Source organism: Chlorocebus sabaeus, chromosome 8 (assembly GCF_047675955.1).
Source record: "Chlorocebus sabaeus isolate Y175 chromosome 8, mChlSab1.0.hap1, whole genome shotgun sequence".
NCBI lineage: Eukaryota > Metazoa > Chordata > Mammalia > Primates > Cercopithecidae > Chlorocebus > Chlorocebus sabaeus.
The window spans coordinates 71,589,237-71,617,152 of record NC_132911.1 but is presented as its reverse complement, the minus strand read 5'-3'; the positions used below and the strand labels follow the sequence as shown (position 1 = coordinate 71,617,152).

General features: G+C 41.3%; 1 pseudogene; it reads right to left on the bottom strand.

The window, feature by feature from the left end:
- Positions 1 to 11,835: 11,835 nt before the first annotated feature.
- On the bottom strand, positions 11,836 to 12,362 carry LOC119624804 (large ribosomal subunit protein uL22 pseudogene; annotated as a pseudogene).
- Positions 12,363 to 27,916: the final 15,554 nt, after the last annotated feature.

The window sequence follows — 27,916 nt, the reverse complement described above, 5'->3', positions numbered from 1 at the left end:
TTTTTTTGAGACAGAGTCTTGCTCTGTCGCCCAGGCTGGAGTGCAGTGGCACAATCTTGGCTCACTGCAACCTCCGCCTCCCGGGTTCAAGCAATTCTCCTGCCTCAGCCTCCCAAGTAGCTGTGACTACAGGCATGCGTCACCACGCCTGGCTAATTTTTGGGTTTTTTTAACTAGAGACAGGGTTTTGCCATATCAGCCAGGCTGGTCTCAAACTCCTGGCCTCAAGTGATCCACCTACCTCAGCCTCCCAAAGTGCTGGGATTACAGGCATGAGTCACTACACCCAGCCCCAAATTTGTTTTTCATTATATTTTTAATTTTCATCCTTACCAAATCTATGTAATAAGGTCTGTTAGCAAGTTAATGTCAAAAACTAAAATGTCTATTCTTTTATTTGGCCCTGCACATCACATAGTATTAGTGCTAAGAGTATTTTTTTCAAAGCCAAAATAAGGCAATAGAAAATATAGAATCTGAATAATCCACAAACTGCAGGGCATATAGTTTCTTTATTATTCATATATACATTCAAGATGAAATTTTGCCTTGATGAACCTCATGCAAATTCTTTTCAATGATTACTCTCATGTTTCAGTAGTTCTGTATGTATTTTATGGCTCATATTCTATAAGAGAGTATTTTAGTATTTATGGGCTATTTTCATTTTTAATCTTTTTAAATGAAGCCACAAAATGTACTGTGGAATGATTTATGTTTAAGGCATTCTGCTAGTTGCTGTGTCTGAGGAACAAAAGTGTTATATTTATGTCAATACTTAAGAATAAAAAGGTTTACTTCAACTAAAAACAGCATATGCACTTTTAAAAATAGTTCAGCAAGATACTTTTTTCCTCACTATTATAAAAAAGTAATTTCATAAATTCTGGTTATATTGAGTTTAAATTCTCAGCTTCTTCAGTTTTAGCAAGTATTTTAGTTTCTTAGGGCCGCTGTAACCAAGGACCACAAATTGGATTGCTTAAAACAACACAAATTTGGCCAAGCGTGGTGGCTCACACCTATAATTCTAGCACTTTGAGGGGCTGAGGCAGGAGGATTGTATGAAGCCAGGAGTTTGAGACCAGCCTGGGCAACATAGTGAGACCCTGTCTCTATAAAAGCTAAAAATAAAAGAATTAGCCAGATATGGTGGCATGCACCTGTAGTCCCAGCTACTCACAAGGCTGAAGTGGAACGATTGCTTGACACCAGGAATTCAAGGCTGCAGTAAGCTATGATTACAACACTGTATTCCAGCCTGGGTGACAGAGTGAGACCCTGTCTCTAAAACCAAATCAGACCAAACCAAACCAAATACACATTTTGTCTCTCACAGTTCTGGAGCCTGGAAGTCCAAAATCAAGATGTCAGTGGGGCCATGTTTGCTGTGAAACCTGTAGGAGAACCCCTCCCTTGCCTCTTCCTAGCTTCTGGTTGGTTACCAGCAATCCTTAGCATTCCTTGGCTTGCAGGTACAAAACACTAAGCTCTGCCTTGAACTTCTATGTCCTTTTCTTTGTGTGTTTCTGCTGTCACATTCATCTTAGAAAGACAACAGTCATATTGGATCAGGGTCCCACCTTATTCCAGTATGACCTCATCCTGACTATATCTGCAATGACCCTACATTCTGAGGTACTGGAAGTTAAAACTTCCAAGTATCTCTTTGCGGGGAAGGGGGAGATAAAATTTAACCTATAACATTGAGAAACATCATGAGATACTGATGTTAATGAGACTATTGACCGTGCACGGTGGCTCAAGCCTGTAATCCCAGCACTTTGGGAGGTAGATGCGGGCGGATCACAAGGTCAGGAGATGGAGACCATCCTGGCTAACACGGTGAAACCCCGTCTCTACTAAAAATACAAAAAGTTAGCCAGGCGTGGTAGGCGCCTGTAGTCCCAGCTACTCGGGAGGCTGAGGCAGGAGAATGGCGTGAACCCAGGAGGTGGAGCCTGCAGTGAGCCGAGATCACGCCAGTGTACTCCAGCCTGGGTGACAGAGTGAGCCTCTGTCTCAAAAAAAAAAAAAAAAAGACTGTTTACACAGCCAAAAAGCAGTGACACTTGCTTGAGTTTAATCTTTAAAAAATAAAACATATTTTTTAAGTTCTAACACTCCCAATGAGATTTTTTTTTTTTTTTTTTTTTTTTTTTTTTTTTGAGACGGAGTCTTGCTTTGTCGCCCAGGGTGGAGTGCAGTGGCCGGATCTCAGCTCACTGCAAGCTCTGCCTCCCGGGTTTAGGCCATTCTCCTGCCTCAGCCTCCCGAGTAGCTGGGACTACAGGCGCCCGCCACCTCGCCCGGCTAGTTTTTTGTATTTTTTGGTAGAGACGGGGTTTCACCGAGTTAGCCAGGATGGTCTCGATCTCCTGACCTCGTGATCCGCCCGTCTCGGCCTCCCAAAGTGCTGGGATTACAGGCTTGAGCCACCGCGCCCGGCGAGATTTTTTAAATAGGCTATTAGTGAAAATGGAATGATCTACTTTTTATAGTTTACTTTTGTAAATAATAAAATTATAGTTCAAATTATGATGCGCTATTCTCAACATAGGAAATGTGTTAGTTTTAGAGTTGTATATTACCCTAGGTCTCAATAATTATTTTGGGCAGCTGCATCATAAAAAGTATTTACAGCTAAGTTGCGCTAGATCAAATCTAAGTGATTAAATCAGAATTCTGTGCAGTGTTAATTAAAGTATGCTGTAGATTAAGCACAGTAATTACATGAGCGATTGTATTTAATGCAATATTTTCATGAATCAGAATCAGAATATTGCATAATAAACCTGGAAACAGCTACACGGAATGCCTAATATATTTCACAAAACACATTGCACCAGGAACTGCTAAGACGTCTGAATAATGCACGTGAAAATAAGGCAGCTTGAAGATCTTTTAAGGCAGACCCTAATTAAGTCCTCATTTTCCACCCTCTGACTCTGTTTCTGCAGTTATGACTTCTAGGACTATTTCCTCTTTCCCCAGTGGATGCCCAACAGGAGTCTCTGTCCAGGGCATCCATCCTTGTTTTACTAGCCCAGGTTAGGCAAGGCAAGCACATCCAATTACAACTTAGGATGTTATAGCATATACACCGAGTATTATTAACCTTACAATTTAGTTATGAGTTAAACTAAGAGGCTAGCTTCATGACCTATCCATATGACACTGAAATAATATGTTTTAAGTTTCAAACTGACTCAACAGCAAAAGTTTCCCCAGTTGGGAAGAACTGAAAGGTAGCAGCAATACCTAGCCCTTCCATGAATGTGAGCCAGCAGTCCAGTGGAAGAAATTATTTGCAATAACCAAATGACTGGTGTTAGGTTCAGTTCTTGTGTTTCTGTGACAGCTATCCTTTTGGCAGAGACAAAAATCCCTACTATCCTAGATGGAATTATTCAGTAATTTGGAGCTGTATGCAGTGTTCTAAGGGAAACAATCTGATATCTGCTAAGCAGAAATGGTATTGCTGGATGTATTTAGATGCAGCTGTCTATCTCAAGCAATGCTGATCAGAAATATTGTGTAAAGTTTTCATTTGATGGAGCAGTAAACGTGAGTAGACAGTTTAATAGCTTTGTGTCAGGGTCAAGAAAATGTCATAAAGGAATGAATATTTGAAGTGTCATTGTGCTTGTCACAAACTATCAAGGAAGACACATGAGAATATCCTAAAGAGGTAGCACTGAGCTCACTAGGAGCATCTGAGAATCACCTAACTATCTGTGACAATAATTTATAGTAACTCTTAGTAGAATTTACTGCTAAAGAATTAATTCTGTACTGGGAACCTGAAATCAAATTAATGTTCTTTTTAGACTCATAAATGTGAACACTAGTCTTTATCTTTCCTTTAAAATAGCTACGAGTCTGCTCCTTTTTATTTATTATCTTTAGCCAAGCTGCTTTCCTATAGAAGACACTTGGAACTACGATCAACATTTCAACCCCAGATCTGACAGCATTCTGCATGTTTTAAGACCAGTCAATTATTCCAAGTAGTGCTTAAGGATCACTAATAAAAGTGTCCATCCTATGACTGGTTACAAGCTTTTAGTGTACCAGTGTCTCTCCCTTTCCCATCCCTTCTCTTAAAGATAATTCTAGTTTTACCGGCCTTAATCTCTTTCCTCTGCCTCCCTCTAAGGCGGCTTCTGTCTTACTAGACCAGTTCTTGAGCTTTTGCCATGGGAAACTGGGAGGAGGGCTGAGGAAAGCAGGAGGGAAAGGAGAGAGTCTTTAGACAAGGAATGGGAGCTTTCTCAGGGGCTTTGAGTGGAGGAGGCACAGGCAGCTGCAGTTTGTAGGATACTGGATAGGACTGTAAAAAAGGAATTTTTAGGACTCATTGCTGAAGATTATATATTGCTTTTACAGTGTTCAAATCAATAATTTGAAATTTTGAAATTACTAGTCATTGTTATTTTGGGATGAACCATTTGGGTTCCAGTTTTGTCGATTAAAATCTGTAGTGGACATTTGCAGTAATTTCTGTGTGGCTAGCACCTTTGGATGCTTGTGTCATGTATAAGAATGTGAAGCTTTAAGAATCCTGCCTTGCTAAGATAGAACCCAAAAAATGTAGTTCTGTGATCTGTTTTACAAAATATAGGCAGATGACTTAGGCTCTCCCAGTAAGAATCTGTTCCAGAGTGATGGTTGCTGCTCAATGGGTCAAGTTTTCAATTATGCAAGATGAATAAGTTCTAGAGATCCACTGTACAATATCATGCCTATAGTTAATAATACTGGATTGTATGCTTAAAAATACTTGAGAGTAGATCTCATGTTAAATGTTCTTACCACAATAAAAATAAATCAATATAGGGTTTTAAAAAAAAATCAGCAAAGGAAATTTCAGGGAAACAAAGTGGAGCAACTTGAGGAAGGAAATGCCATACAGAATCCTTATGATGGCAAAAATGGTGGCCAAGTTGCTGCTGTGGAAACGGCAGTGTTGGGTGGGGGTACCAGCAATGTCCCTCAGTGCTTGTAGGACAGTCATGGGGGCCATAGTTAAACACCTCAGGCCAGTTCTGCAGCCTGCAGTTGGATGTTATTCCTAAACTCTAAGGCTTGAGCGCATTCTCTCCTAAATATCCACATAATAAACTCCTTCTCTGCTTAATCAGCTAGCACCAACTTTTGGTACGGGTGAGCAACCCTAATCTGGAAATTCAAAATCCAAAATGCGCCAAAATTTGAAACTTTGTGAGAACTGACATGACACCACAAGTGGAAAATTCCACATCTGACCTCATGTGACAAGTTGCAGTCAAAACACAGTCACAACTTTGTGTCATGCATAAAAGTATTTAAAATACTATATAGGATTACCTCCATATAAGATATATAAGAAATACACATAAATTTTGCATTTAGACTTCGGTCTCATCATCCTCCAAGATATTTTATTATGTATATGCAAACATCCCAAAATCCAAGAAAACCCAAAATCTGGAACACTTCTGCATCCCAAGCATTTTGGATAAGGGATACTCAGCCTGTATCTATCTATCTGTCTGCCATACTCAGCCTGTATCTATCTATCTATCTGTCTATCTATCTATATATCTATCTATCTCTCTCTCTCTCTCTCTATATATATATATATATATATATTTTTTTTTTTTTGAGATGGAGTTTCACTCTGTCACCCAGGCTAGAGTACAGTGGTAGCATCTTGGCTCAGTGCAACCTCCACCTCCCAGGTTTGAGCAATTCTCCTGCCTTAGCCGCCTGAGTAGCTGAGATTACAGGCATGTGCCACTACACCCAGCTGATTTTTAATTTTTGTATTTTTAGTAGAGGGGGATTTCACCATGTTGGCCAAATTGGTCTCGAACTCCTGTCAAGCCATCCATCTGCCTCAGTCTCCCAAAGTGCTGAAACTACAGGCATGAGTTACCTTGCCTGGCCCCTGTATACGTGTGTGTGTGTATATATATATACATATATATATATATATATATATTTTTTTTTTTTTTGAGACAGAGTTTTGCTCTTGTTGCCCAGGCTGCAGTGCAATGGCGTGATCTCAGTTTCCTACAACCTCCGCCTCCCAAGTTCAAGTGATTCTCCTGCCTCAGCCTCCTGAGTAGCTGGGATTACAGGTGCCTGCCACCATGCCCGGATAATTTTTGTATTTTTAGTAGAGACGAGGTTTCACCATGTTGGACAGGCTGGTCATGAACTCCTGACCTTGTGATTCGCCCACCTCGGCCTCCCAAAGTGCTGGGATTACAGGCGTGAGCCACATGCCAGGCCCTTCAATATATTTTATTAAAAACCTTTAGTGGTTGAATATGAACATAATGGCTCAGTTTTCTATACTATCTAATTTTACATTTAGCCCAGTCATTCTTTGCAGGATCACATAGATTTTAATCTGTGCCTTTAGTTCTAGAACACTAAGGGGAAAAAAGAAGTAAGATTTTGTTTCCAAAAGATCAATGAAAATGGCTAGAGTAAACCATGGAATAGACGTTTTCAAAATTTCAAAGTAATTCCTCTTGTAAAAGTAGAGCAGAATAAGACAAGTGTGTGTTTGGCTTTTCATGTAGAAAAAAGAAAATGTTCTGATTATCAGGCCTGGCTCTCTAACTTGCACTCCAGAGGAGGTCTCCTTTGGTTTTTATCTGCAAAATGGGGATAACAAGACCTATGTCACAGATGTATTATAAGGATTAAAGGAGGTAACATGGAAAACAGTAGCAAAGAACCTGAGCTCACATTGTCCATACCATGCAAGGTTTTCTAAATTTTACAAATACGTACAAATATAAGGTAGAGAATGCAGGTAAGCCCTGTCACTGGAGGAAAAAAATACTAGTCTAGTAAAAGTATGCAGATCAGATGAGACACCACTGAGTTAGAAAATGTTTTTTTTAATATGCAGCAATCTTCAGTGATTATGATCTTTATTGACGATGGGGAAATCATTAGGTTTCCACCTTGATCTACTTTTCTCACAGTCAAACTACTAGACACACAAGCTACTTGTATAATTAGGAAGTTCATTGTTTTTCTATAGCCCACTGTTAACAAATTTGTCAACTTGGAGAAAAACTGTTTCAATAAATATCTCCTCTAAAAAGAGTAGAATGTCATTTAAATACAGGCTTCCATGGGAAGAAATATCCCTATTTGGCACTCTGGAATAATAAGGGTTTTATTCTTATAAGTCTAAAGTATCAAAACTAGGGCTGAGTGTGGTGGCTCATGCCTGTAATCCCAGCACTTTGGGAGGCCAAGGCAAGAGGATCACTTGAGCCTGGGAGGTAGAGGCTGCAGTTAGCTATGATCACGCCACTGCACTGGGAGACAGAGCAAGACCCTGTCTCAGATATAAATAAAGTAACAAAACTAAAATAGTTTATGGATATACTTACCAGTCTGAGTATATAACAATCTGCCAGAGAAAAATTCACATCCCAAGGGAATTCATGCATTTGTTCAATAAGTGTTTATTGAGTAACTACAGTGTGATTGATACTGCCTCCTGTCAAGGTAATCTACAGGCAAAATTGTAAAGAAGGTAAGCTTTGCATCGATATTTAGCAACTTCTCTCTTAGCAACTTCTCTGTTGCCTCTGGATAACCAGCACCCTCTCTTGCCTTCCACTGCTCAGAAAACTCCCCCACCTCCATCACCATCCCCAGCTGAAGCCCTCCCATCCTGCCTGCCATTCCAGGTAGGTCTCAGACTGGATATGTCTCCACTCTTCCTTCTAAAACGAACCCTTCTAGTATGCTCTCATCTGTGGAAAGGGACAGGTAGCTCAGACATGCCACATCATGAAAGAATTTTAACCCTCTGCACTGAATGCACCTTCGAGCGGGGGATAATTGCTTAACAACCACAGGAAATGATTTCTAACTATTCAGGAGGATTAGTACACCCTACACTTATCATTTCATACCTGTGTCTACCCCTTCTGTACTGATGTGCAAGGCACATCTCATCCTTGCTTGCTGTCGTTTTGCTTTTCCTACTTCTTAAGCACCAGTCAGGGACATGCAGTCTACCAGTCCACTAAAGGCCAAGTGTGTGACCATGCACTCATTTTCCAGGTCCTCAGGTGGCGGGTCATTCTGGACCTCAACCATACCCATGGCTTCAAGCCTATAAATAGGAAAAGGGATGTTATGCTTCCTATTCTGGCAGTGTGCCACACAGCCGCACCTGGACTGTAGTCCAAAATTTTTAAATCGTTTATGCTTGTGCACACATACAGCAACAGACATGCAAGCTTGCATATTTTTACCCTTTAAGTTTTTCCTTTGATATTTACCTGTCTTTTGGGGAACTGACCACAAAAAAAGTCCAAATTAAATAATATAATGTTATTTACACAGTAATATAACCATGTAGTAGATACAGATGGTATTTAGAAATCTTAAAGGTTGCTTTGCTTTTTCCTCGGAAGCATAAAAGGAGCCAAGATGTGTAACATACTATTTTTTTTTCTGTCCTATTCTCAACGTAGGAGTCTGAGCAGCTGCTATCTCAACAAATACCTAACCTAAATAACTATTTTTAAGCATGAAAAAGAGAAACTTTCAGGAACCTTCATTTACTGACGATCTGTGCTCCAAGCATTTGTACTCAAATAATTTCAATGTGGATAATAATACATAAAAAGTGGTTTAAATTTTTTAAAGTACATTACACTTTTCAGTTATCTAACAACATACCTGGGAATTTAGGTAGCAACATCAGAATGCTCCCTACACAGTAAGCCAATCCAATACCTATGCTGATTGAATAATTGCTATACAATCATTTATAAAAATTGAGGCACAGTATATCTATGTGATTCGAGTATGGTTTCTTGTCCCATTAGTGACAGCGGTAAGAATACATGCCAAGCCTTATACTTTTTTTAACTTATTGAAATTTTCAAATATATACAAAAGTAGTATATCATAATAAACCCCATCATAGTTTCAACAATTATTAACATTTTATTTTGCCAAACTTATTTCATCTTTCCTCTTTCAACTTTTTGCTTGTTTCAGTATTTTACTTTTTATTTTATTTTTTTGTCTTTTCTTTTTCTTTTTTTCTTTTCTTTTTTTTTTTTCAGCCTCCCTACTAGCTGGGACCAGAGGCCGGTGCTACCACACCTGGCTAATTTTTTATTTTTTGTAGGAACAGGGTTTTGCCAAGTTGCCCAGGCTGGCTTGTTCATTTTTAGAGACAGGGTCTTGCTGTGTTACTCAGGCTAGTCTTCAGTGACATGATCATAGCTCACTGTAACCTCTAACTCCTGGGCTCAAGGGATTCTCCTGTCTCAGCCTCCTGAGTAGCCAGGATTACAGGCACGCACCACCATGTCCAGCTAATTAAAAAAAAAAAATTTTGTGGAGACAGAGTCTCGCTATGTTGTCCCAGCTGGTCTCAAATTCCTGGGCTTAAAGTAATCCTCCCACCTGGCCTCCCAAAGCCCTGGGATTACAGGCATGAGCCACTATGCCCAGCTGCATGTTGCAGTATTTTAAAGCAAATCACAGATATCTCATTTCATCCATAAATTATTCAGTATACATATATCTCTTAAAGTAGTCCTTGCATTCTATGTGTATTTGTGGTCAGTGATCTCCCAACAGTGGCCAAAGGACTCAGACACTCAGCAAAAATTTCTAGTACTTTATTTTTTTCTTTTCCTTTATATGTCTCTCCTGTGTATCATTCTCCCTCAAAAGAGAAAATCCAAATCAGTAGGCCGAGAAATAGAAAAGTTAAAAAAAAAAAAAAAAAGAAAGAAAAGAAAGAAAAAAATAGCCAGGCGCGGTAGCTCACACCTGTAATCCCAGCACTTTGGGAGGCCGAGGCGGGCAGATCACAAGGTCAGGAGATCAAGACCATCTTGGCTGACATGGTGAAACCCCGTCTCTACTAAGAGCACAAAAAATTAGCCAGGCATGGTGGCATGCGCCTGTAGTCCCATCTACTCGGGAGGCTGAGGCAGGAGAATTGCTTGAAGCCAGGAGGTGGAGGTTGCAGTGAGCCGAGATCATGCCACTGTACTCCAGCCTGGTGACAAAGTGAGATCCAGTCTCAAAAAAAAAAGAAAAAAGAAGTGCAAAAGTTTTGATGGTGGAAATATGAAATGTCAGCTTCAAAGTTACTTTAGAACATTTCGGTATTTTTCAGTTCTATGGATAGCACAAGCAAATGCCTCTTACATCTTTCTCCAACAAGACCAGGTCCCTGGAGAAGTCATGTAGAAACTGCATCCCGGGTACTCCAAAAATCCTGAGGTTGTATAGTCACTCTGTGTATAAATAATATGTTGTGGAAATTGTGGTGTTTAATAAAATATAAATAAAATTCCTGAGTGTCACACCTTGTTAAATATTTATTTGGTATATAATTTAACAAAGGTTCTCTGATATTACTATTTTATGGGTTTATCGAAGTTTGGGTTCTATTCTAATTTTAACATGGAATTTTAATTTCACACTCATTAAAAGGCAATCCTTTCACTACAGAGGCAAATAGCTTCCCTACAGAGTGGCCACAAAGTCTGGAAACATAGGCAACTATGCATAATAAATGGTTTATTGATATTACATTACAGTATATTATATGTTTGCTGTGTTGTCCCTCATTAGCAATGCATAGTTCAATGTGCTAGCCGGAATCACAATGAACAGGATACATTAACATGGCATTTCTAGCAATCCCTGCACATGCATCTGTAATGCATCACCTCAGATCAGTAGTTCTCAGATATGACCCCTGGAATCAGCAGGATCAGCAATGCCTGGGAATGTTAAGAAATGCAAATTTTCAGGGCCTCACCCCAGACCTACTGAATCAGAAACTCTGACTAATAATCTGGGTTTTAACAAGCTCTACAAGTGATTCTGATGCAAGCTAAAGTTTGAAAACCACTGAGTCAGATTTTGTCTCTGGTTTTCATGGTGGGTGGCAAGGAGGAACCTACCTTTTTAGGGTACCTCATGCTTACCAGACTTCACACATAAAAATGCAGGAGGACACTCAATTAAACTTATTTTTTTTAATTTATATTTCTTTTTTTTTTTTTTTTGAAACAGTGTTTTGCTCTTGTTGCCCAGGTTGGAGTATAGTGGTATAATCTCGGCTCACTGCAGCCTCCACCTCCCGGGTTCAAGAAAATCTCCTGCCTCTGTCTCCCAAGTAGCTGGGATTATAAGCACTCGCCACCATGCCCGGCTAATTTTTGATATTTTTAATAGAGACAGGGTTTCGCCATGTTGGCCAGGCTGGTCTCAAACTCTGGTCTCAGGTGATCCACCCTCCTCAGCCTCCCAAAGTGCTAGGATTACAGGCATGAGCCACCGCACCCAGTCACAATTAAATTTAACTTTCAGATTAAAAACCAGATATGTTTTTAGTATAATTATGTCCCTTGCAAGTACGTCCATGCATATACATCCGAAATATGCAAGGGATATATAAGTATCCCTTGCATACTTATACAAAAAGTTATTTGTTGCTTATCCAGTATTCAAATTCAACTTTTCATTCCGTGTCCTAATTTTTTCTGGCTTACCCGATACCCAAGGGTGTTCTGATCTGGCCATAATGCAGCATACTCCACAGGGCTACGTCATCCAATCTAATTTTAGGTATGATCATCTTACCAGTTCCTCACCACCCTGGGGTCATGTGGTGGTGCTCTCCAGGTGACCTTTCCTCCTGTGTTAAGTGCAGGCACTAATTGGTGGTCACTTAACATAGTGAGATAGGGCAGAGAGCCGCCTATATTTCTAAACTTAGTGACCACTCTGTAGGTAGAAACATTGGGGGTCAGCTATTGACAAAAGCTACAGAAACATGTACTGAATCTCGTCTAGTAACCTTTTTTTTTTTTTTAACCTTTGTCTTTATTTGTGCTGAATTTATTCCCGTGTCATATGTTTTTGCCTCTTCAGTTTCTACTGGGATATCTTCTTTTTCTGTGCAACCTCCTCTTCTGGTTCAATGTGTTCCTTTTCAGGAAAGATCATCTCGATGTGGCAGGGAGAGCTCACGTATGGGTTGGTCTGACCATGAGCTCTGTAAGTCCGATGGCGCATCTTAAATGCTTTGTTCACCTGGCTGTGCTCAATGACCAGAGCATCTACATCTAAACCCTGAAGTTCAGCATTACTGTCTGCATTTTAAAGCACGTGCAGCAAAAATTTAAGACTCTTTGGGCCACCAGCCGTGTGCCCAGCCACAATGTTTGGCCTGGGAGCACCTACCCACTCCACAATTGTAACTTCGGAACGGTACACAGTTTCTGTAAAGTGACATCTTTCAGATACTTAGTGGCTTTCTATATAGGCATAGCCTTCATGGCCTTGGCAGTTTCACAGGTGTTCTTAAAGTGAACATGAAGATTTGAACCTCTTCATGATTTCGCGGAGTTTTCTGGGTCAAGTGAGTGGCAAACCGTTTTCACAGATCACCTCAGGCCACTTAGGGGAAGAGGAACAGCGGTGAGTTCTAGCTAACTTTTAAACATATGCAATGTGCAAACATTTCTCCTCTATTTAAAGAGCTCGACTAATAAGAAATCATTGCCTGTGGATAAAAATGTTGTTATATCCCTTAGCAGAGCTACATGCTGCTAGTGGGGCCTTTCCTGTAAAAGGCCCTAATAAAGTCAGAAATTTAAAACCAAACCATTTTGACATCTAAATGTTTGCCGAATTATTCTCACATGGACATTTCTCTTTCATTTTTGAACTATTTGTCATCCTGCTTTATCTGTTTAAATGTACATAAAATAAATGCATAGTTTAAATATATAGTTCAATAAATTTTGACAAACATATACCCCCACTCCCATCAAGAACATTTCCTTCATTCTAGAAAAGATCCTCATGCCTCTTTCCAGTCAATACTCCCTCCAGAGGCAACCACTATTCTGATATTTATCATCACAGAGAGGTTTTGTTCGTTCTAGAACTTCGTGTAAATGGAATTGCTTTCATTTTTTACATATTCAAACCATATATTGCTATATGGCAGGAAATTTAAACTATATATTGTTTTCCTCTGAAATCACCTAGAAAGTGCTAAAGAGAGTGATAGTCCTTTCAATCTCAAGGAGAAAGGAGGGTATTTGATTATAATCTGGCCTGAGGGGAGGCATCAAAACCTGAGGAAGTGACTAGAGGAAGGGGAAAAGAGAGCTTTGGGTCAGGGATCCCTGGACTGCCTTCAAAGAGGAGTCCCCAAGTCAGGGTGCACTTGAGCCAGGGGACCCAGGAAGGGATGTCTGCGAGGAGCTGCGCCAGATGGGGATACTTCCAGCACTTCAGTGGGGTCTGCAGAGCAACTGCTCAGTTGCCTGGATAGCAACAACCATCACTAAGCCTCTAGCTTTCAGAAACCGGAACCACACCATCTACCATGTCCTCCAAGATACCTGTAATAAGGACAGGTATCTATAGCATCTCAGGACCATTAGCAGGGGGAAGGAGCTTCTGTATCTGTATTTTGGGGGCAGACTGGATCGTAGTAGTACACCTTACAGTAAGGACAGAGAAATGTAGTTACCCTCATTCCAGCTAAGTTAAACATTCATCAAGTTATTTAATATTTTAATGCTTTATAAAGTACCCACTGGAGTAGCATCTAATTATATTTTTAAAAGTCTACTGCCCAGACAGAACATAAAATTTTAAATGCCAGCAGTATGGAATCTGATATTATCCTCTATGGAAAAAGTATTTCTGTGATGTTCCCTTTTGCTCACAGTCCTGGGAGATCCCATGGATAAAAGAACACATAAATCCAAATAGCCAGATTACTAATATAGTTAATTTATATAACCATATACAAATGGTATCACTCGAGACAAATTTAGAAAAATACATACAAAGAATAAAAAGCGTTTTTTTGTTGTTGTTGTTGTTGTTTTTTTTTTTTTTTGTGGTAGAGTCTTACTCTGTCACCCAGCCTGGAGTGCAGTGGTGCAATCTTGGCTCACTGCAACCTTTGTCTCCCAGGTTCAAGCAATTCTCCTGCCTCAGCCTCCCACATAGCTGAGATTATAGATGCATGCCATCACACCCAGCTAATTTAATAAAAAGCATTTTAAATGTACCCCCAAAATGTTTATACTCCAAAAATCCTTACTCCCCCTGAATTCTCTGAATTCAAAAATCTCTCAACTTACATGTTGCAAACTTATGTGTAAATCCTTCAGTGAGGACTCTGAAGTTGTTCTTGCTCCCCAAAAGTATAGTCCATCCCTCTCAGGACATAAGAGCCCTCACCTTTGTTGTGTTTTAGGAGATACTTGGTAATATTATCACCTATGATACAAAGCCTTCTTGTTTCACTGCTATGGGACGTAGAGTTCTCTGGGAGTAGGTTCCAACAGTTTGAGGCAAGATGTTTATCAAGAATCAACACCTGCAAAGGGGAGTAGGCGAAAGCAGGACTGAACTGAGGAAGTAATTGAACTGTGTTGTAGACCCAGCAAACTCAGCCGGGAGCTCTGGGTTGACTATTGCCCGTCAGAATGTCCCCCACAAGGGGAATATTCACAAACTATGCATCCAGCAAAGGACTAATAACCAGAATCCACAAGGAACTCAAAGAAATCAGCAAGAAACAAACAAATAATCCCATCAAAAAGTGGGCAAAGGACATGAATAGGCAATTCTCAAAACAAGATATACAAATGGCCAACAAACATGAAAAAATGCTCAACATCACTAATTATCAGAGAAATACAAATCAAAACCACAATGCAATACCACCTTACTCCTGCAAGAATGGTCACAATTTTAAAAAAATCAAAAAATACTAGATGTTGGCATGGATGTGGTAAAAAGGGAACACTTTTACACTGCTAGTGGGAATGTAAACAAGTACAACCACTATGGAAAACAGTATGGAGATTCCTTAAAGAACTAAAAATAGATTGACCATTTGATCCAGCAATCCCACTACTGGATATCTACCCAGAAGAAAAGAAGTCATTATATGAGAAAAACACTTGCACACACATGTTTATTGCAGCACATTTGCAATTGCAAAATGTGGAACCAGCCTAAATGCCCATCAATCAACGAGTGGATGAAAAAAATGTGGTATATGTGTGTATATATTATATATAATATATACCATGATATATATGTTACATATATAACATATGCCATGGTATATATATTATATACATTATATACCATGATGTATATCTATTATATATACACACACCATGGCATATATTATATATAAGCACCGTGGTATATATTTTATATTATATATAGTGTATATATATCATGGTATATATATTGATATGTATCATACATATATCATGGTATATATTATATATGGTATATATTACATATAATATATACCATGGAATATTACTCAACCATAAAAGGAACAAAATAATGGCATTTGCAGCAACCTGGATGAAATTGGAGACCATTATTCTAAGTGAAGTAACTCAGGAATGGAAAACCAAATATCATATATCCTTACTTAACAGTGGGAGATAAGCTATGAGGTTGCAAAGGCATAAGAATGATACAATGGACTTTTGGGACTTGGGGAAAGGGCTGGGAATGGGGAGAAGGATAAAAGACTATATATTGGGTACAGTGGACACTGCTCGAGTGACAGGTGCACAAAATCTCAGAAATTACCACTAAAGGCCAGGCGTGGTGGCTCACGCCTGTAATCCCAGCACTTTGGGAGGTTGAGGCAGGCAGATCACCTGAGGTCAGGAGTTCGAGACCAGCCTGGCCAACATGGTGAAACTCCGTCTCTACTAAAAGTACAAAAATTAGCCAGTGACGCACACCTGTAATCCTAGCTACTGGGGAGGCTAAGCCAGGAGAATCGTTTGAACCCAGGAGATGGAGCTTGCAGTGAGCTGAGATCGTGCTGTTGCACTCCAGCCTGGGAGACAAGAGCAAAACTCTGTCCCCAAAAAAAAGAAAAAAGAAAAGAAAAGAAATTACCATTAAAGAACTTATCTATGTAGCCAAAAACCACCTGTTCCCCAAAAACTACTGAAAGAAAAAAAATGGAAATACAGCATGTTAACCAATTTTTCTTCTTAAATTTTAGTATATAATATACTAATGCTTAAAATTTTTAAAGAAGAATGTCCCCCATAAGGCCAGACAGCTGGGCCTCTATATCCCAATGTTGCTTGGTCACCAGATGCAGGCTGCTCCAGAAAGGGCGTGACCTTGGTCAAGGCAGCTCTCAGGAGCTGAGGCCGACCTGAACCAGCTAACAGCTGTAGACTGTCTGCCGACCATGCGCTCCACAGCTGGACATCAAGTCTTTCCTTGAAGGTAAAGTATCTACCTCAGCTATTTTCCTCCAACTCTTTCTGCAAGAGTCATATGGTTTTCTCACGATCTCCCAAAGCACCAGGTTCACCCTTATCTGGAAGTGGGTTTGTGTGCCTGGAAAATTTTCCCCACCCTCTTCTCTAGGAAAACTGCTTCCCATTCTTCAGGTCTCATTCTTAATTAAGAAGGCCTTCCCTCACCCACTACTTTGTAATACTCATCTCTCTTGTAATTTGCTTAATGCCTTTATTACCTGCTTCAACACCCTCCATGAGAACGGAAAGGATGCCTAACTTGTTTGCGCTGAATCTTCAGCATTGAACAATGTGCCAAGCACAGAGTAAATATTCAGTGTATATTTGATGAATTGATTAATTAGCTAGATATGCTTAGTATTTAGTTTGGGTTTCCCAAGAAGCACATTCCAAAGCACGGATTCTAGTACAAGCACTTTCTTTGAGAGGTGATCCCAGAAACACCAGCGGATAAACAGGGAAGTGAGGCAGGAAAGGAAGGGCAGCCAATTCATTGCCCAGTGCCACTATGAGCAACTGGAGCTTAATCATGCTGGGGAAGTCAGACAACCAGCCTGAACTGGTGTCTTGATGATATCCATCTAAGAAATGAGGAACCACATGTTGTTTGGTTCCATTTTTTGTGTTAGTGCTTTGCAGTACTGTAAAGGAACACCTGAGACTGGGTAGTTTATCAAGAAAAGAGGTGAGAGTGGATCACTGTTCTGCAGGGTGTACAGGAAATGTGGTGCTGGCATTTGCTTCTGGTGAGGGCCTCAGAAGTTTTCAACTATGGAAACTGAAGTTTTCAGTGGTGAAAAGTGAAGGGGGAGCAGGTACATCACATGGCAACAGCAGGAGCAAGAGAGATAGGTGGGGTGGGGAGTGGGGAAACAGACTGGTTTTGTTTTGTTTTGTTATTTTTTTGAGACAGGGTCTCACTCACTCTGTCACCCAGGCTGAAGTGCAGTGACATGATCTCGACTCACTGCAACCTCCGCCTCTCAGATTCAAGCGATTTTCGTGCCTCAGCCTCCAGAGTAGCTGGGATTACAGGTGCCTGCCTGTAAGCTGGACCACACCTGGCTAATTTTTGTATTTTCAGTAGAAGTGCGGTTTCACCATGTTAGCCAGGCTGAACTCCTGACCTCCAATGATCCGCCCACCTCAACTCCCAAAGTGCTAGGATTACAGGCGTGAGCCACCACGCCCGGTTGGGAACCAGGCTTTTAAACAACTGGATTTCACATGAACCGAGCAAGAACTCACTTATCATTAAGGGGATGGTGCTAAACCATTCATGAGGACTCTGGCCATGGTCTATTCACCTCCTACCAGGTGCCACCTCCAACATTGGGAATCATATTTCAACATGAGATCTGGAGGGGACAAGCATCCAAACTATATCACATTTCTATGAAGCGTCCAGGATAGGCCAATTCATACAGACAGAAAGTAGGGAAAAAGGATGGTACTAACAGGTATGGGCTTCTTTGGAGGGAGAGAAACATTCTGGAAGTCGATAGTAGTGAAGGTTGTACAACATTGTGAATATACTAAAAACCACTGAACAGTATTCTTTAATATGGTGTGTTTTTTTGTTTGTTTTTTTGAGATGGAGTCTCATTCTGTTACCTAGGCTGGAGTGCAGAGGCACAATCTCGGCTCACTGCAACCTCTGCCTCCCGGGTTCAAGTGATTCTCCTGCCCCAGCCTCCTAAGTAGCTGGGACAACAGGCACCCGCCACCACGCCTGGCTAATTTTTTTTTTTGTATTTTTAGTAGAGACGGGATTTCACTTTTGTTGGCCAGGCTGATCTCGAACTCCTGACTTCGTGATCCGCCTGCCTCGGCCTCCCAAAGTGCTGGGATTACAGGCGTGAGCCACCACACCCGGCGTAATATGATGAGTTTTAGGTTATGTGAATTATATCTCAATAAAACAAGTGGCAAAAATGAAATGAGGGGGGCTGGGATATTTATACACTACTTCATTCATGATTGTAGGCTACTGGGGGATATGGGTATTAATTCCCATAGCATTTCCAGTCTTTTCTAAGCTCAGATGGAACAGGTTCCAGAGATTAGGGTAAACCTTGCAGCAAAAAGATGCAGATACCAGCCATTTGCAGTGTGAAAGCATGATGCACTGAAGTGAGAAGGCTGAGGCGTCCAGATAGGGCAGAGACAGGGGTTGCAAGTGAGAGATGGAGATAGTGAACCTGCCTGGCGTATTCAAGGATGAGTCATTCTGTGGGGAAGAAGGATTCCCTCAGAAGCCTACAGTTCCAAGAACTTACTATTCTAAACTTATTCTAAAACAGATCAATACACGGATGACAGGTCTAGGGAGCCCAATTATCTCAGCTGTAACCCCAAATCAAGTAACGCTATAGAAAGAAAAAAAAGCACTAATTTCAGTAGGAGGAGGAATTGGGGTTGGCTGGATAATGAAGCCCCACAGCATATGTCTTTCTTCTAATCTTCAGAACCTGTGAATGTTTCCCTCTAAGCAAAAGAGAATTTGCAGGTATGATTAGGTTAAGGATCTTGAAGTTGGGAGGTTATTCTGGATTTCTGGGTGGGCCTATTGTAATAATATGATCTTTAGAAGAAGAGTGAAGGAAGAGCCAGACTCAGAGAAAGATGCGATGAAGGAAAGAGACTGGCATGATGTTCTTTGAAGATTGAGAAAGAGAGCTGGGTGCAGTGGCTCACACCTGTAATCTCAACACTTTGGGACGCCGAGGTGGGCAATCACTTGAGGTCAGGAGTTTGAGAACAGCCTGGCCAACATGGGGAAACCTCCCGCCTCTAGTAAAATTACAAAAATTAGCTGGGAGTGGTGGCAGTGCCTATAATCCCTGCTTCTCAGGAGACTGAGGCAGGAGAATCACTTGAACCCAGGAGGCAGAGGTTGCAGTGAGCTGAGATTGCACCACTGCACTCCAGCCTGGGTGACAGAGCAAGACTCCATCTCAAAAAAAAGAAGAAAAAAAGATTGAGAAAGAGGCCACAAGCTAAGGAATACAGGCAGTCACTAGCAGCTAAAAAAGGCAAGGACACAGATCCTTCCCCTCAGGGCTTCCAAAAGGAAACAGTCCTGCCAACACTTTGACTTTTCCCAGTGAAAATGACTGCGTACTTCTGCCCTCCAAAATGTAGAAGAAATGTGTGTTGTTTTCCGCCAGGCACGGTGGCTCATGCCTGTAATCCCAGCACTTTTGGAGACTGAGGTGGGCAGATCACATGAGGTCAGGAGTTCAAAACCAGCCTGGCCAACATCGTGAAACCCTGTCTCTACTAAAACACAAAAATTATCTGGGTGTGGGGGTGCACACCTGTAATCCCAGTTACTCAGGAGGATAAGTCAGGTGAATTGCTTGAACCTGGGAGGCAGAGGTTGCAGTGAGCCAAGATGGCGCTACTGCACTCCAGCCTGGGCTACAAGCATGAAACAGTCTCAAAAAAAAAAAAAAGGCCGGGCACGGTGGCTCACACCTGTAAACCCAGCACTTTGGGAGGCCAAGGCAGGCAGATCACAAGGTCAAGAGATGGAGACCATCCTGGCCAACATGGTGAAACCCCGTCTCTACTAAAAGTACAAAAATTAGCTGGGCATAGTGGCATGCGCCTGTAATCCCAACTACTCAGGAGGCTGAGACAGGAGAATTGCTTGAACCAGGGAGGCAGAGGTTGCAGTCAGCCAAGATCGCACCACTGCACTGCAGCCTGGCGACAGAGCAAGACTCTGTCTCAAAAAAAAAAAAAAAAAAAAAAAGATTGTATTGTTTTAAACCACTAAATGGGCTTTAAAAATCATCACTTCTGTCCCAGAATACATTGCAAAATTTGGAAGGGTCTTGAAATCATAAAGAAAATAAATATTTTGTATTTTGACTTTGTTATGTTCAATGTAGTCCATTTCTATCTTTTAATCTCTTAAAATATCATACTCATACTTGTCTTCATATCCTTTTTAGAATAAATACTATTTGGAATAGAGTGTATGTGTTTATTTTAATAAATTGAATGTTACAATTTACCTCTTAGACTTGAATTTATAAATTATGTTATGCCAAGTAAAAAATTCTTACTAGAATATTGACATATGGAAAAAAAAAGTAGATAAATTCTCAGAAAATAACATGTTTACAACTCTAAAAATACTGAGAAATTCAGTAAGTTAAATAGAAATATTCCTACTCTGTATCAGCTCATATCAGCATATTCAACGTGGGTGGAAGGGAGAGGGCTGCCAGGCATGAAGGTAAGTGTGTGAGGTCCTTGAAGGTGAAAATGAGACATACGGTAGGATAAGGTAGTGAAGTCTTAGAAAAATAGGAAAAAAATGCAAAGGGTTTAAAAAACACTTTAAAAGCAAGGTGTTCCAAGGACACTTGGTAAAAGGCCCATAGAGCTTATCTCTGATTAGCTATTATCCAGTCTCTTCTCTACACTATATCACCAGATAATAGCAAATAAAATTCAGGCTGGGCATGGTGGCTCACACCTATAATCCCAGCACTTTGGGAGGCCAAGGCAGGCAGATCATTTCAGGCCAGGAGTTCAAGAGCAGCCTGGCCAACACGGTGAAACCCCCCTCTCTACTAAAAACACAAAAATTAGCCATGGTGGTGGGCACCTGTAATCCAGTTACTCATGAGGCTGAGGCAGGAGAATCCCTTGAACCCAGGAGGCAGAGGTTGCAGTGAGCCGAGATCACACCACTGGCTCTCCAGCCTGGGCAACGAGAACAAAACTCCATCTCAAAAATAATAATAATAATAATAATAATAATAAAATTCAATCTTGGCATTCCTCTGCTTAAAATGTTCTGAAATTTGTTGGGTCAAAGTAAAACAAAAAGCCATACACCATAATCTCAATAGCACACAAAGCCCTTGATGAGTGGTTGCCAGCCTACTTGTCTAACTTTAAGATCATCATCCCAATCATGCCAGATAGTCCGTTGTTCGCTCAGTGTCCCTCATGCCTCAGGGCCTTTGCAAATCCTGTTTCCTCTGACTGCAATGAGTCCTCTTTGCTCCCATCAAGTATCTATTCATCCCAGCCTATGTGTCTTCTCAGTGACGTGTTTGCTGGAAGAAGCATTTCCTTGTGAACTTTAAGCATCCATCCCTGCACGTTCTTGCCAGGTATACCAAAAACACAAGGCCCTGACTGCTGTTTACCAGGGCTGTTTTTCAGATCCATGGCACTAGGGGGATGGGGGTGGGGAATGGGTACCTGGCACCAATGTCATTCTCATGCTGCTCACTGTGCTATCAATCATAAAGTCATTTGTCCCTGACCTAGAGTTCTTATGTCTTCTGCCAGCATCCATTAAACATTACCAGGTGTATTAGTCTGCTCTCACACTGCTATAAAGAAATACCTAAGTCGGGCCCGGTGGCTCATGCCTGTAATGCACTTTGGGAGGCTGAGGCGGGTATATCACCTGAGGTCAGGAATTCGAGGCCAGCCTGGCCAACATAGCAAAACCTCATCTCTACTAAAACTACAAAATTTAGCCAGGTGTGGTGGCACACGCCTATAGTCCCAGCTACTGGGGAGGGTGAGGCAGGAAAATCACTTCAACCCGGGAAGCGGAGGTTGCAGTGAGCCGAGACCACACCACTGCACTCCAGCCTGGGTGCCAGAGTGAGACTGTCTCGAAAAATAAAAGAAAATACCAAAGACCAGCTAATTTATAAAGGAAAGAGGTTTAATTGATTCACAGTTCTGCATGACTGGGGTAACCTCAGGAAACTTACAATCATGGCGGAAGGGAAGAGGTACATCTTACATGGACACAGGAAAGAGAGAGTGGTACACAAAGGGGGAAGAGCCCCTTATAAAACCATCAGATCTTGTGAGAACTCACTCATTATCATGAGGACAGCAAGGGTGAGACCACCTAAAGGATCAAATCACCTCCCACCAGGTCTCTCCCTAGATATGTGGGGATTATGGGGATTACAATTTAAGATGAGATTTGGGTAGGGACACAAAGCCTAACCATATCACCAGGCTAGCTGGTTAGCTTGCAAGTAGGGTAAAATCCCAGATTCTTCACAGTCCTTGACAGTTCTCTAACTCTCCACACAGGGTTTGTGGCCTTTTCTATCTGTGATCCCACAATATTTGCTCAAATAAAGTAAGTTATGTTGTTATAATACGGCATAGGATATGGCCCACAAGAGATATATGGAAAAATGTTTGTCAAAGAAATAAAATAAAATATTTCCAGTTCAGTAAAGGTCTCTGCTCTGTTAGCGGTGTCATTTGTCCTTAATTAAAACTCAACCCATTTAAATGGAACAGACAAGATGAGAATACCCTTTTATTGTCAGAAGAGATCCTAAAATGACTAATGCTCTGAAGACCTTGGAGAATCTAAAACTGACAGTATTAGGCTCTTACAGTCTCTCTTCATGTCAATTAAATTTGGCTGGCATGATCCTCTTAATAATTGCTAGACTTTTGAAAAAAACCATTTTTAAAGCATTCTTTCTGTAGTCCAGAGAACCATATTTTTCCCGTCCTTAAGAGTTGAAGGTTATATCTACATTCTAAGATTTTTTAATAAGGTTTTCTTTTCTGAATGTTGTAAACTGAGGGAGAAAAACTCTCGTTAATTATTGAATTCTTTTCCCAGTGATTTTATCATATTTTTGCAGCCAGGAGGCATGGCAGTATATTAATAAGCTGAAAAAAAAAAGAATAAATAGAATCTCACTTGGTTATGAGATTGTGAAGAGAAATTGGGAAAATGCAAAACAGCAAACAGAAGCAGCTGTTAGAAAGTTCCAGAAATGAGGATATTATAAAATAACAAACATCTCTCTAGCTGAGGGCAATAGTTTGGCTTACAAGATGGAAGCCAGAGTTACCCCACTAATGAGCTATACAAAAAACTCATACTTCCTTTTGTCCAAGTGGTAGGGAAAGAAGGAATAACATTTTATTCAATTCAAAATTAGTAAAACAGCTGTATTTAAATGAAGAACTGAACTCAAAGGCTCTAATAATTGAAATCTGATTTATATTGATGAAATGTGCATTTTGTTTTTCAGATATCTATGGGAGGGACTGAGTTACTACTGAAAATGAACCCTGGCTAAATGGAGGAGGCTGATCCAGCCTCTCCATCCCTGCTGGCACAGTTGCCTGCAAGGACACACCAAGGTTAGGGTAACTGAGGTTTATGCTCCAAGCAGTGCCATGGACCTCACATCCTGGCTCCAGGGCTTTATCTGTGCAGAAAGTTAAAAAGCCAGTTAGATGTTTTGCCAAAACCTTCCAATATTTGGAATGGCTTGAGAGAACACTGCACATTTCATTCAGTCTTAATCTACTTTCCTTAATGTTATCCTACATTTGAAGGTGTGAAACTGACCCTGTGGAAACATCATTAATCAAAGCAACATAGGTAAAGGAGAGATGAGTCTCCTAACATTCAGAGAAAAGAATTCTACGTAGCCTCATAATTTTGTCAGCTGTGCCGAACTGCCCTTATTGTGGCTCAAGTCAGAATGCTCAGGCTGCATCTTGGGGCTGTAAGAGGAGGTTAGATAATTCCCACTAGCTTTACCCAGGCATTCGATACTTCTGTGAATACAACTGACACAGAAGAGGGGGAAAAGCAGAAATGATCAAGACCCAGTTCTTACTTCAGCCATTGCCAATGCGCACCAATGGCCCCCACCAGCCTTTTCACTGCAAAGCCAGAAAACCACAGTGCCTTCTACTTTAAAGTTCCATGTGCCAGCTATTTCTCTCTTCACCAACACCTTCATTACCGATCAGGGGCTGGGAAAAGTGAAATCTTGTTGCACCATTATTCTTTGATAATTAAATGGTTCATTTGGAGAACTCTGGGTTCAGCAGTGGATGAAGTGGGGGGAAATGCCGTGGAAAACAAAACAGCTTGGAAAACAAAACAGCTTGTTGCTAGTCTCAACACCCCTTCTCCACCCTTTTGCCTTCCCTCTCCTGTGAGGGAGAGGCCTTTATCTCAAACTCCAAACTCCTCTCACCCTGTAGATTCCCACTGGCAGCTCCTGCAGGGAATGCAGCTAAGGTTCAAGACTGCCAAGGATGCGGATTTTTTGTTGTTGCTTTTGTTTTTAGAGACAGGGTCTCACTCTGTCACCCAGACTGCAGTGCAGTGGTGCAATCATAGTTCACTGAAGCATTGATTTCCTGGGCTCAGTTCATCCTCCCACCTCAGCCTTCCTAGTAGCTAGGACAACAGGCGTATGCCACCATGCCCAGCTATTTTTTTTTTCTTTTTCTTATCCTTTTTTTTTTTTTTTAGAGGCAAGATCTTGCTATGCTGCCCAGGCTAGTCTCAAACTCCTGACCTCAAGCAGTCCTCCTGCCTCAGGCTCCCAAAGTGCTGGGATTACAGGCATGAGCCACCGCACCTGGCCCAAGGATGTGTGTTTCGATACGTTCTGTGTTGCAAACGGATCTAGTGATATGAATGCTAATGAAACCATCTCCTGTACCATTTTGGGTACCTGCGTAATAAGATGAGCACCACTGACAAAGACATCATCGGGGCACCCCAGGGAAATCTGGAGCTCCTGGTTCTGGTTTGCAAATCATAAGAAAAGGCTTTTTGACCCAATCACTCAAATTTGTGCTTGGGTTCACTAAACTGTGGGTTTGGGTTACTCAGGTGGTTTTGTTTCCGTTTGTTCAAACTGGGGAAATAACTAACAAGTAAAAGTTGTTTTTCACTTCCTCATTTGTAGTAAGAGAACAACAGAGCTCAAATTAGAGTCGCCTAGTTACAACTCTGCTTAAAGATTGCCTACAACCTACTAGAGGCTGGTACTTTTGTGCGTTTTGTACTGCAGGAATCTGCATATGCCCCAGCCCCAAGGTGGAAAGGTGAAGACCACGGAAACAGCCTACAGACATCTTTCCCCAGAGAAATGAGCTTACCAGAATCCCTAGACTGGCAAGTAGTTTACAGCCAGTAACCTATCAGCAACATCTCAGTTCCCAGAGGTGTAGCCCCCAGAATACTCCTTCTTCTTCTTTTTTTTTTTTTTTTTTTGAGACGGAGTCTTGCTATGTCGCCCAGGCTGGAGTGCAGTGGCCAGATCTCGGCTCACTGCAAGCTCCGCCTCCCGGGTTCACACCATTCTCCTGCCTCAGCCTCCCGAGTAGCTGGGACTACAGGCACCCGCCACCTCGCCCGGCTAGTTTTTTGTAATTTTTAGTAGAGACGGGGTTTCACCGTGTTAGCCAGGATGGTCTCCATCTCCTGACCTCGTGATCCAACCGTCTCCGCCTCCCAAAGTGCTGGGATTACAGGCTTGAGCCACCGCACCTGGCCCAGAATACTCCTTCTTCTTAAGGCCTATATCTGTTGGGAATGTTCTTATATTAATGGATTCCACAAAAATGGTAAGTAAATCAGCTTTTCAAAAACAAAATTGCATTTAAAGGCAATTATAGGCTGGGTGTGGCTCACACCAGTAATCCCAGCACTTTGGAAGGCTGAGGTGAGTGGATCACCTGAGGTCAGGAGTTCAAGACCAACCTGACCAATATGGTGAAACCCCATCTCTACTAAAAATACAAAAAATTAGCCAGACATGGTGGCACATGCCTGTAATCCCAGCTACTTGGGAGGTTGAAGCATGAGTATCACTTGAACCCGGGAGGTGAGCCAAGATTGTGCCACTGTACTCCAGCCTGGGCAAGGAGAGTGAAACTCCATCTCAAAAAAATAAATTAATTAAATAAAGGCAATTATATATGGGACACTATAAACAAAAAGTCAAAACACACCGAACTGCTATATGGGCAATATCCACTTTCCCCAGGATTTTATTAGAACCATAAGAATATTCTAAAAGACGTCACTAATCTTGGCTAATTTATAACTACCATTTAAAACTCAATTACCCTGAGCCACATTTCTCATATAATCCAAAATAGCTGTTATTCCTGATTATCCTATTCCTTGTAATGGCACCAGTATTCTTCCATTCAACCAGGCATAAAATGTCAGATCCATCTTTTACTCCTTTTCATGACACCCCTTCCCCGTATGCTCAATTGCCAAATCCCATATTTCCTTAATAAAGTGGCCCCTAATCTCCCTTTCTACTGAAACCCTAGTTCTGGTCCTCGTTCTGGCTTTAAATGGCCACATCAGCTCCCAGCCTCTCCATTCTTCAACCCATTTTGCACATGGCATTTTGATTAATATGCTCATATCATCGATTTGGTTTTAGGATCCACCCATTTAAACATCTTTCAGGACTCTACTGCCTACAGCAATGGTTTTCATCTGGTAAGACACAGCACCTTGTGTCTTACCTTGTGTTATACCTTGCATGCTTTGCAAACATCCTACCACCTTTTGATCAATAGGTAGAACGCATTCAATTTTCTTTTTTTTTTTTTTTTTTTTTTGAAATGGAGGGTTGCTCTTGTTTCCCAGGTGGGATTGCAATGGTGCAGTCTCCGCTCACTGCAACCTCCACCTCCAGGGTTCAAGCAATTCCCCTGCCTCAGCCTCCAGAGTAGTTAGGATTACAGGGGCCCACCACCACGTCCATCGAATTTTGTATTTTTATTAGAGACAAGGTTTTGCCATGTTGGCCAGGCTGGTCTCGAACTCCTGACCTCAGTTGATCCATCTGCCTCCAAAGTACGGGGATTACAGGCATGAGCCACCGCACCCGGCCAGCATTCAAACTTTTAAGAGCAATTTTCTGTCAAACAATGCTGATCTGAGAAACTTGTGGAGTATTAAACAGAGTACAACTTGCTATAAGTAAGAGGAAAGAGGCTTAGAGTAACATCAAGTCTACGCCAAGGGAATGATCTGGTGCTTACTGGCACTTGTGAGAACATCGCCTCTGAGTATTCAAAAGTGCACACTGCCTGGGAATAAACAACTCTGCTCCAAAAGAAACATAGTGCTGAAGGTCAACCAAGTGAATAGTGCAGTAACTATGGATGCTTTTATAGACACTGTGAGACCATAACTACACTATACTATGGTTTGTGCTGTAATTGCTGCTGGCTTGTTTAGTGTATCCAGATTTTTTTTTTTTTTTTAAGAGAGGGTCTTGCTCTGTCACCCAGGCTGGGGTACAGTGGCACAATAATAGCTCACTGCAGCCTTTAACTCCTGGGCTCAAGCAATCCTCCTGCCTCAGCCTCCCTAGTAGTTGGGACTACAGGCATATGCCACCAAGCCTGGCTAAAGTTTCTGGACTTTTAATCCTTTCCACTATCCTGTCAAAAATTCTAGCATTTAAAATATTGAAAATCACAAGCTGAAAAGACTTAAGTCCAACGTTCCTTAGCACAATGCATGAGACCTTTCTCATTTTGACCCTGACCTCTCTTTACAGCCTTAATTCCCAATACTTCCCCCTTGAGTCACATTGGATCACAGTTTGTTCTTTGATTAAGCCAGCTCTTCCATGTCTCTGGGACTTTGTATGCAGAAGAAACATTATGTCCTTGTTTGTTCTGCACTCATTTATCAAGACCCAATTGCAATAGCATTTCCTTTCTGATGTCTTTTCTAACTCCTCCAG